At 34.2% G+C, this 12136-nt stretch overlaps 1 protein-coding gene across 1 annotated transcript in view; it reads right to left on the reverse strand.

The window, feature by feature from the left end:
- The window catches only part of LOC108366272 (protein unc-119 homolog), a 47876-nt gene that overhangs the window by 936 nt on the left and 34804 nt on the right, over positions 1–12136 (reverse strand). The gene's annotated exons all lie outside the window — the stretch shown is intronic.

Raw genomic sequence — 12136 nt, forward strand, 5'->3', positions numbered from 1 at the left:
TTGAATTGATATGAAAAGTAATATATGTATGTATGTATGTGGGTATATGAATAACGACCGCTTAAAATCGATTTCAAAGTTCTACTTTCGCTGTAGAAATTTTAGGTCTACGTTATGTAGTTTGACTATTGTCAATTAAATCGAATGCTTTGTATTGCATGCGCTCCACGTTTTTCATTTTCAATTTCATAGATTGTTTATAATGACTTTTGCTAAAATTTCAAAATCAAAAGTTATCAAAACAAATTCTATGGGACTGAGAAGTATTATTTTCTACTTTTTAGTCCATTTATAAAAGCGTTGTATATTAAAAAGTTTTTTTTATATTATTTATTTTCCTTTACTTTAACGCTACTTTTACCCTGTATTAAAGAAAAATCTTGCCGTACAAATATTAAACCTGGATAGGTTGTCTATCGGAATCTGCAATAAAATTTAAATTCTTGCAAAAACTCGATATTTAACACCTTACCAAATATATCTTAACATAAGTTTAAAAAAAAATACAAATAATTGTTTATTCTCACAAAATAAACCATCTCGTCATAAAGAAAAATATTTAAAAATAGTTCTTGAAAAACCCCCATTTTTTTAACAACGTTTTTTATAGAGAATTCAACAAAGATTACGATGGTATATAAATCGCTAATTTACTGGTCTTTAATATATCAACTTCAAAAAGTTCAACTGTTAACAGCTAAGTTAGCTTTAGGACAATCTTGACCGCCTGATATATAGAAATATTAAGCCCGTTTCTTTAGCTCTAAAACGACGTTAAGATGAAGTCTCTACGATGGACAGAACCCGAGATATAGCGATTTGAAGGAGCACATGTTTAGTCAGAAACACAAAAAAATGCAAACTTGGACAGATCATATCTCCAAAGAAAAAAGCGAAAAAAAAATTCCACGAACACNAACGTTAAGATGAAGTCTCTACGATGGACAGAACCCGAGATATAGCGATTTGAAGGAGCACATGTTTAGTCAGAAACACAAAAAAATGCAAACTTTGACAGATCATATCTCCAAAGAAAAAAGCGAAAAAAAAATTCCACGAACACGTGTTAGCATATTTCCTGTATAGAACCCAAAAAAAAAAATTAAAGCCAATCGAAAAAGTGACACCAAATTTGGGGTCCGATATGAAAAAAATTGTCTCATATATATTTTTTCTTTTTAAAACTATAAAATGTTAAAAATTAAATAAAATCAGGCTAAAGTAAATAAAAAAAAAATTAAAAAAAAAAATTATTTTTAAAAGAAAGTTTAAAAGTTAAAACAAAAAAGAAAAATATATTGAATTAAAAAAGAAATAATTTTCTAAAAATTTTACTTATGTAGATACGTTAGTACCAGGGTTGGGCACGCTGCATTTCATTACCACTATTCGTGTAGCGGTAGTAAAATGGGAAATACATTACCACTAAGTGCATAGTGGTAGTGAAAAAAATATTTCACTATCACTATATGGTTAGTGGTAGTGCCAAATTGTTTTCACTACCACTATGCACTTTAGTGGTAATGCATTGCAAATTTCACTACCACTATATGGTACTATGTAGTGCTAGTGAAATTTGAATAATAATAATAATAATAATAATATATATTATTAGCAAGAGGTGTGCTTAGGGATGAAACGATACCATGCAGGTATCGATACTTTTACTTGGAAGTAGTATCGAAAAAAGTATCGATGCCTGAAAAATATCGAACATAAGTATCGATACCTAATCGTATCGGTACTCATTGTGTATTCCGTATTAAGTTAAATTTATTTTTTTAAATCACAAGTTAATCATCCTCTGGAAATTCCAAACTTCCGAATAATAAAATATAATAATGTAGGAACTGAAAATAAATAAAATTGTGTTACATAGCAGAACTATATGTTTAATGATGAATAGTATTTACACAGATACATATACATTGGAAAAGATTACAAGTTAATCTTATTTAAGTTTGCCAGTCAACCGATTTCTTGACGTGGTTATTGTTGCTCTTGCTTTCGAAAAGAATTGTTCGCAAGGAACAGACGTTGCAACTATATGTGAATATGATCGTGCTTGTTTATATAACAAAGGAAACACAGTTTTCAGCTCCTCCCATTCTTCTAATGGGTTCGACTTCAGTGAGGATACTGGGCTGGATAAAAAAAATTTTACTTTTCCATGTAATTACTAAGGTATTATTGGGGAATATTCCCATAATTAATACATGTCTTGGAGAGTTAGAATGGGCCTAGTGCGCGAAAGTATGCTTTCGAAAAGATACTGCTATGAACGTTTTAGGCAATGCCATGGGTTCAAACTCGTTACCAGGGGTCGCTGATTACGCATCTGATGCCAGTTTTTCAAAATTCAAAATTGCGGATCCAAAATGGCGATCAATTTGAAAAAAAAATGGCTGGATTGGTTCGAAACTCGGAATTCGGGAATTTTTGGGGTCGCTGATTACGAATCTGAAGTCAATTTTTAAGATTCAAAATGGCGGATCCAATTTTGTTATCAATTTCTTAAAAAATTTCTAAAATTAAAACGTTGATACTGAAAGTTTTAAGCATTGTCATGGGTTGAAACTTGTTTCTGTGTACGAATCTTATGTCAGCAGATATTCAAAATTCAAAATGGTGGATCCAAATCCACTCACTTTTTTTTAATTGATCGCCATATTGGATCCGCCGTTTTGAGTTAAAAAAAAATTACTTCAGATTTGTAATCAGTGACCCCGAAAACTACCGAGTACCGAGTATCGATCAAATCCACTCAGTTTTTAAAAAAATTATCGCCATATTGGTACCGCCTTTTTGAGTTTTGAGAAACAGACATCAGATGCGTAATCAGCGACTATAGACCCCCTGGTAACGAGTTTGAACCCATGACAATGCTTAAAACGTTCAGTATCAATGTTTTAATTTTAAGCTACTTTTTCCAAAGCATATTTCCGGGCACTAGGCCCATTCTAACTGTCCAAGACAGGTATGTAATTAAGGGAATATTCCCCAATAATACCCGAGTAATTACAAGTAAAAATAAAATTTTTAGCTGCACTATAAAATGTCACGAAAAATAAATAAAAAATTAAAACTTCACCGTTTTTAGAAAAACCGACTAGCGCGACCTCCACAAATTTTTTTTTTCAAAATAAAAAAAATAATTTTTTTTCTCACAAATAACAATATTTTGATATAAAAAGAGTACTTAACCGATTCTGATAAATATGCGATCGTTGCAATTTTGAAGTGTATTTTGTAAATATTAAATGTATTTTATTTTACTTTTTAACAATATAAAACGCGTTTAATAATTTTACTACTTTTCTTCAACAAAGTAAACAAGCAAATAAATCAAAATAGCTGTAATGGTGAATAGAAAGGTGCTACCAGATGTTCGAAAATTAAATAAGTACACTAAAATGAAGCGATCTTCAACAATCTACATCTGTTTCATAAAGATCTCGATGACATTAGGGAATAAATGTCTGCGGCGTTTTAAAAAAAATCAATACACCGATATATAACGAAAATTTTTAATAAAAAATCGCGTGATTTTATATAAATAATTTTTTTTTATAAAAATCAGTACTTCCATTAATAATGAAACATTTTAATAAAAAACCGCGCGATTTTTTATTTAAAATTTTCGTCTGCGCGCTTTTTTCATGAAAATCGATACTCATATAAATAATGAAAATTTTTTATAACATTTTTATTATAAAATTGATAATTCGATAAATAATGAACATTTTTATTAAAATTAATACTCTGCCTGCGACTCTTTTTTATGTAAAACAGCATTTCAATATAAAGTGAAAATTTTCAATAAAAACCCCGCGAGTTTTTTACTATTCTCATCATCTGGCAGCACATATATAGATATGTGTTCATTTCCAACACTTCCATGAATCAATGAAATTTGTATGGTGAATTTGCAACTTTAAAAGTTAATACCTTTTTAAATAGAAGCTTCTGCGCTCTGGGGTTTCACTTTTAGAATCGAAAAAAGCTCCCCTACACGCCCTAATTTTTATTTTTTTCAAATTTCATTTAATTTCATTTATTAAGAGAAAATACATTAGTACAATAAGATCATAGATCTTTTATAGTACAAAACAGAGATTAAAAATACTAGTAAAAATAAAATACATACAGATTACTTAAAACAAAAATAAAAATAAAATATATATCTTATTATACATATGTAGCGAAGACATTTAGATAGCGAAACCCAGACTCACAAATTTAAAAAATAATAATAATAATAATAAATAAATAAATATTTGGTTCAGCGAAAGTACGTATTGATGGTGTTCCTAAAGTTGCTTTTATTCAATCCACTCCGAATGGAGGTAGGGATAGAATTCCAGATACCAATAGCATTGACAAAGAATAGCCTTGCAGAGGTTAGATAATTAAAAGATGGTACTATCAAGTCGTTTATTCGAGCTGATTTAGGGAAGATTAGTTTATTGTAGAGATAGCAAGGAGCATTATCTAGCAAAAGTCGACATAGAAATATACAATTCCTGGCTTTCCAATACTTAGAGATTTCACAGCCCAACAAACGCGACCTCCACCCAGAGATATGATTATATTTCGCTAATCCAAATACATAGCGTGTTATGTGGTTAAACACAACATCAATTTTATGGGCAGATTGAGAATTCGATTTGCTGTAGACAAGTACGGGATAGCATGTGATCGGTAACATTAATTGTAACGCAAGTATTTTCCTAACTTCAACCGGAGTGTAGGCTGCAGTCGTTATCAAATTTCTTAAAATGCTGTACACTTTGCTGACGACAGAGTTTACGTGATCGTCACATGAAAGCGAAGAGTTAATAATAAAGCCAAGATTTTACACCTTTGACACAAATTTGAGACAACTACCGGCAATAAATAGTTGCGGAACATCTGAGTTGTTGTGTTTCTTAGAAATAGGTAGCACATATGATTTTTCACTATTAAGGCGGAGGTAATTTCTCAGCGCCCAGGAAGAGATGGATGCTAAGTCATTGGTAAACTTAAAACAAAGTTCATCTACATTCTCGAAATTTGCTGAAAGATAGAGTTGTACATCATCAACAAATGCATGCATGTGCACATGCTGGCAAATATAAAAAATGTCATTTATGAATAAACTAAACAACAACGCTCCCAATATTGAACTTTGTGGGACGCCAGCAAGTAGTGGTTTTAGCACAGATGATTGAGAGCCGATTCTAACACGCTGAGCTCTGCCAACCGGATAACTCTGCATGAGTCGCACTGCAGAATTCCCAAAACCAAAATAATTTTTCAATTTCATGCACAGAAGGTTATGGTTCACAGAGTCAAAAGCTTTAGAAAAGTCAAGAAGGCATAACAGGGTTAACTCGTTCTTGTCAAAGGGTATTCTTATATCATCTAAAATTTTTAGGATAGCCGTAGAGCAGCTATGCATTGCTCTAAAACCAGACTAAATTTACTAATATGCGCTTGAATTTGGTTGGACATCAATAACTCAAAGACTTTAGACAGCGCAGATAAAACACTTACTGGCCGTCTCCACAGGGTAAAATTTATTGCTGCCTAGCTGTCATTTTTGTCGCTAGATATAAGTTATATCAGTGGCAATATTTGTGTGGGCTTTTTATATCTTGATATAAGCATTTGTAAGATAGCTTTGAAAATAAATTTTTGCCGGATTTAATCGCTTAAAAAATTTAGAAACACGAGGTAGTGATGCTATGGTTGATGACATGAGTTAGAGTAGGCAATATATGTGGTGCAATTATTTTAACAAACTTAATAGGTATGCCATCTTCCCTAATTGCGTTTGAGCGTATCCTGTTTATACATATTGCTACATCAACTTCTGACACAGCATTAAATCCAAAGACTTTTTGACCAGCAAATATAGAAGGTAGATGATAGGGTGCGGTGGAAATACTATCACAAGAGGAAGTGGTGGTACGACTAACACTGACGGGCTGAGTAAGCAGTCAGGACTGTCACTGATATGTACGCGCAAATTTTTTAAATTACGCCACAGAACATAGCTCGGAAGCACAGGATTCAACATTTTACTATAATACATTAACTTTTCNTACATTTGCAACTTTCCACATATCGGGGAAACACGAGGTAGTGATGCTATGGTTGATGACATGAGTTAGAGTAGGCAATATATGTGGTGCAATTATTTTAACAAACTTAATAGGTATGCCATCTTCCCTAATTGCGTTTGAGCGTATCCTGTTTATACATATTGCTACATCAACTTCTGACACAGCATTAAATCCAAAGACTTTTTGACCAGCAAATATAGAAGGTAGATGATAGGGTGCGGTGGAAATACTATCACAAGAGGAAGTGGTGGTACGACTAACACTGACGGGCTGAGTAAGCAGTCAGGACTGTCACTGATATGTACGCGCAAATTTTTTAAATTACGCCACAGAACATAGCTCGGAAGCACAGGATTCAACATTTTACTATAATACATTAACTTTTCGCTTTTTATTAAGGCAGTTGTCTCATTCCTCACAAGTTTATAAGCCAATTTAAGTCATTCCGGTTCTTCTTCCATACAGAGTATTCTTTGTTGCGTCTGACAATCATAGCGCGAACTTTTTTGGTGAACCAAGGACATGAGGTAGATCGGTTTTGAATGGTGCGAATTGGCACAAGTGTTCTAAACAAATTTATAATGATTTCATTTAAAAAACGCAATTTCTCATTTACACAGCTAATGGTCCAACAATGAGACCAATTTATGGAGGCTATGTCAGCTAATATATCCGTAATATTTAGTAAACGATAGTCAGGAAAACTGGACGGACTGAGCGCTGCGCTGTGGTAGTCAAAATTTAAGTCGAAAGCACAGAAAATTAAGTCGTGGTCAGAGACAAAGGAAAACTGGTCAAATTTCAGGACAATAGACAGATCAGACACGAGGAAATAATGTAGTAGACTAGGACAACAATTATTACCATATCTAGTGAGAACGGACAAGTTAACCACATAGACCAACATCTAACAAAGGGGATCTAGACAAGTCACTGAATAAAAGGTTCACATTAAAATCCCCGCAAATAATCAAATTATCATAATCGATGGCGACAGTGGACAACATAGTAAAAAATTCGTTCACACTGACACATTTATGAGGGTTGTAAACACATGACAAAAGCACCGAATTTAAGGAAAATGTTCCATCTTTTTGTAACTACTAGTCCTTATAACATTACATACACCTGTAAAATGCTCAAAAAAATTTTACTAGAAGTGTGTAAAATCCCTGATTTACTACTTACTACTTTAATGAGGATCCTTCTTGTAGTGAGAATATTTCGAGCGAGGAATCAAATCAACTTTTTTAGGCAAAGGTTCTGATAGTTGCTCCTACTTAATTGAATCCTTCTATATTCAATGGCGTCCCCAGTTTTGCCAGATTCAAACTTTGCTTAAATTTTAAAGGTTTTATAAATAACTCCCTCAGTTTTGAAGTACTTTTACTAAAATTTTGCACATATCCGTTTTTTAATATTACCTTAACTATTCCATAAAATCATCGAAATCGGCTCACTATAACATGTAGCTCCTCCAGTTAAGCAGGTAAGAAATTAAGTACTATTTTTATTCATCATAAACACTGCTAACATATTCTTTATAATGAAGTTGGAGGCCAAACCACATATCTGAATAATCAGTTGAATGGAATCTACATGTTATAGTGCACCGATTTCTATCATTTTATGAAATAGTTAAGGTAATATTAAAAAAGGTTATTGTGCTAAATTTTAGAGTTATTTATAAAATAGTGAATAACTCAGTGAGAGGGCAGGACCAGGATAAATTTATTTACATAAAAATTTATTCAAGCAAAAATATTTTGGGGTGGCGTCGGGGCCAATGACAACCATCAGTTACCACCTCTGCATGGTTGTAAGTGATGCAGAGTCCCTATGGCTTATAGGGCTGTAGCTTTGCCGCTTAAAAACTCTGTAAGAGCTTTTGGGGGTGTGCGTCAAGCGGGAGTGTTGAGCACCGGTTATGTATTCAAGTTCAAAAATGTGGGTAGGCGCTGTGACCAATGGTAACCTTTGTCCCACCTCTGTATGCCGAAAGCCATACAGAGCCCCGTGAGACAACGCCGGAAGAGTTGTGATTCATCAAGCGGGATTGTTGAGCATCGTGTGTGGGTTGATGCGTCAAGCAAGTTGAGCATAGCTGAAAATGCCAGCGACCCATCACTTCACTAAGTTCAGCGAAGAGATATTTGAGAATTGCGTAAAAAATGCATACTAAATTAAGAACGAGCGAATTACTTTTAAACAAAAGTGCGTGTGTTTGTTCGCTGCACTTGGTTTTGGGCGGGAGTGCAATACAAGTGCGTGTGTGTATTCGCTGCACTTGGTTAATGCGGGCAATGCAATATAAATGCGTGTGGCTGTTCGCTTAAACAAATAGTTAAAATTTAATAAAATTTTCAAGTACCGTTATCTCGAAAACCGGAGCCAATCTGATATAACGGAGAATGTCATTGAATTTGGAACGTCCCAATTAAGTGAGTTGAACCTTCAAAGTCTTTGCTCATAGGTGTGCCCACAAATTAAACAATTTAGCTTTCTTTTCAAAGTCTACCTGTTATTTGGATTTGCCCATATACATATGCACATATGTAAAAATTAAAAAAGTGCAAAACAAAAAAATGTAGGGAGTGTCTATTCGCACTTTGCCGGTGTAACCAGTGTCGCCAGTGTCACCAGTGCCACCAGTTCCAGCAGTGTCGCCAGTTCCACCAGTTTCGCCAGTGTCACCAGTGTCGCCAGTGTGGCCATATTGTTTTGTATAGAAAAGCGCCGCAGACGAAATCGGCCGATTTTTTAATCCTGTTTACTATATATTGAATTTTTTCGATAGAAAAAGCGCGGCAGGCGAAAATTGGGAATAATTTTCACTATATACTAATTTACTGGAGAAACTTGTGACACTGGCGACACTGGGGACACTGGCGACACTGGTACACTGGTGACACTGGTACACTGGCGACACTGCTGACACTGGCAGCACTATCGACACTGGTGAAACTGGTGACACTGGCGACACTGGTACGCTGGTGACACTGGCGGCACTGTCGATACTGGTGACACTGGCGACACTGGCTACACTGTTGACACTGGTGGCACTGGCGACACTGGTACGCTGGTGACACTGGCGACACTGGTGACACTGGTACACTGTTGACACTGGTGAAACTGGTGACCCTGGCAACACTGGTGACACTGGCAAAGTGCGAATAGACACTCCCAGAAATATAACGTGGATTTAAATTTACAAAGCATGTACTTTTATAATTTATAGAAATACCTAATCGTAATTTTTACCTGTAAACTTAGGTTATGTTTACAACTTTAAAAAACTAAAATCTGGAGAAGACCCGTGGCCGCTGTTTGTCTTTGTACTCCCAGGGGCGCCCGCACCACGGAAAGAGCCTATGGGCCCATAGATCCTAAATCCGGGACTGACTAAAGCTGTTTCTATGATTATGCCTCGATGTGTTGAATGTTTTCATCGTAAAGATTTGAACTCGAAATTGGAGATCTATCTTCAAAGTAAGTCGCGATTATTCACAAGAGGGGAAAATCAAAAAATCAATAGGATACGAGTTTCTTGCATACAGCCTATACCAGTTTAAAGGAACGCATTTTGAGTAAAACAATAAAGACTATTACGCATTCACTTGATCAGTACTACAGTATAGCAAACACCATTCTCCATAAAGAAAAAGTTTGTCTATAAAAAAAAATCGTACTGCACATACTACGAGAATAAACAAATATACACTTATGCCGATTTCGTTTCTACCGAAAATTTCAACCTTCTCTTTGCCCTCTACGCACAAACACTAAGAAGAGGGCGATGAGAAGGTAACATTTTTGGTAGAAACGAAATCGCCATTAGTATTTTTCAAAAGCACTGAAAAAGTATCTAGTGTTTTGTAGGGCAGGAGGGGGGCTCGGCCCATATTTAGTACCGGCCCGGATTTTATCTCTACGGACCGGCCTCGAAGTCCGATGTTCAGGTATGAGATTTTGCGTCGTAACTCCTCTACTTAAGCAGCTATGGACACGAAATTTTGCAATATTTTCACTAATCATCAATAGACGGTTTATAGGAGAAATCTTTAAGGGTGGACCACCATAATTTATCCCACATAACTGGTTCTTTATATAAGTGTTTTTTGTTTTGGCCTTCATTTAAGGCCATTTGTACCCCGTCTAGTTAGCACTAATTGGAGGTACACCCTTCAGTTAAGCACATCGACTACTTTATCGATCACATGTTATATTTTGGGTGTCGATAACGTCGATAACGATGTTTAACTGGCAGTTAGAATTAAACAGACATGGTTCAAACCAGGGCCGTAGCCAGGATTTTTTTTGGGGGGGTTCTAGCAAATTGTTTTTTCTTTTCACTTTTATTTCAACGTATTTTGATTAAAAGAAAAATACTGATAAAAATAAAAAATTTCACACAAACAACAAAAAATATAATAGATAATCCCAAATTGAATGAAAATTTTAAAATTCACTTAGTGTCATTGTGCTACTATGATAGCACGACCGAGTAATCATAGTCAACTTATATATAGTAGCATCACTCCCCATACAAAACAAAGCGGTACTGTTTTTCAACCGGAATTATAAAACCTATTATATTTTAAGACTTCCTACTAAATATCTCGCAAAAACATTAAGATTTACGTGAGCTGGACCGATTTGAAAATACCTCCAAAAATTGAGTTTTTTATTAATAAAAACAGTTTTTTTAATATTTTTTGAAAAAATTACCTCAGATTACTGAACAGTTTAAGCTTAAAAAGATTACATAAAAATATTTAAAAAAATTCTACGGAATAATAATAATGAGATTTTTGATGCTGTTTTTGCACTTCTTTCAAAGACTGGTTTAAGAAAAACTTGAATAATTCAGCCAAAACCTTACCAATTTAGATTTATGAGGTACCATTGGTAAGGTATTTTCTCACCTTTTTAATTTCTTTGCGAATAGGCTCGTTCAATATATGAAAGAGGAAGATAAGATAAACGAGTGCCATTCCATGTTGAACTAAGATGTGTTGGTATTGAATAAAGAAAAAATTGGGACGTGAATAAGTTTTTTTGAAAAGAAATAAAAAGGGTGAGAAAATACCTTTCCACTGATACCTCATAAGTCTATATCGGTAAAGTTTTGGAGCAGTTATTCAAGTTTTTCCTAAACAAATTATGTAGATTTTTAGGCTTAAACTGTTTTGTCATCTGAGGGGATTTTTTCCCAACAATCCTTTAAGAAACTATTTTTATTCATAAAAAATCCATTTTTAGAGGTATTTTCAAACCGGTCCAGCTCACGTAAATGTTAATATTTTTCCGAAATATCTTGGTAGAAGTCTTAAAATATACTAGGTTTGGTAATCCCGCCGGAAAAACCGAAACTTTTTTTGGTGATGCAGTCTAATGTACAGTAGTCGAAAAAATTATAGCCGCACCAAATTTTCACAAGTTTTAAAATATTATTTTTGTTGTTATTTAATTTTGGTTAGTTTTTTTATAGTTCATTCTTTAACAACATCCGTATAAATACAAGTTTAAAAGCAGTGGCACACGATTGGGTATTTGACAAAATTTGGTGCAAATCGTATCCCAAATATTTTTCTTTATCCCAATCACGAAAATTAATTTGTTGAAATTTTTCAGTAGAACATCGCTGTGTTGTACCAATCTTTTGACTACAAAAAAAAATATTCCCATTTTTTTTATTTTGTACCAATAGCCCAATATGAGAATGTACCAATCTGTACAAATGCTTACTGCCTTAAAAATGTATGCAATTAAAAAAAAAATCAACAAATCTTCGTAAAACTTTCGAGTTTTTTAATTAGATTCTGAGTATGCAGTTTTGTAGCCGATTGAATTTCAGTAGAATAAAGTACAAGTTTCAAATGGCTAAAAATTACGATTGATTTTTTTAGAATTTTTAGAAAAGCTTTTTTAATATTGCACAAATTTGGATACTTGGAGCTCCACCAGAACACCTACAACCCCCCCAACCCAAAACTAAACCCCCCCCCCCCCCCCCCCCCCCCCCCCCC

This window comes from Rhagoletis zephyria, unplaced genomic scaffold (assembly GCF_001687245.7).
Source record: "Rhagoletis zephyria isolate East Lansing unplaced genomic scaffold, Rhagoletis_zephyria_1.1 Rzeph_scaffold_02209, whole genome shotgun sequence".
Lineage (NCBI taxonomy): Eukaryota > Metazoa > Arthropoda > Insecta > Diptera > Tephritidae > Rhagoletis > Rhagoletis zephyria.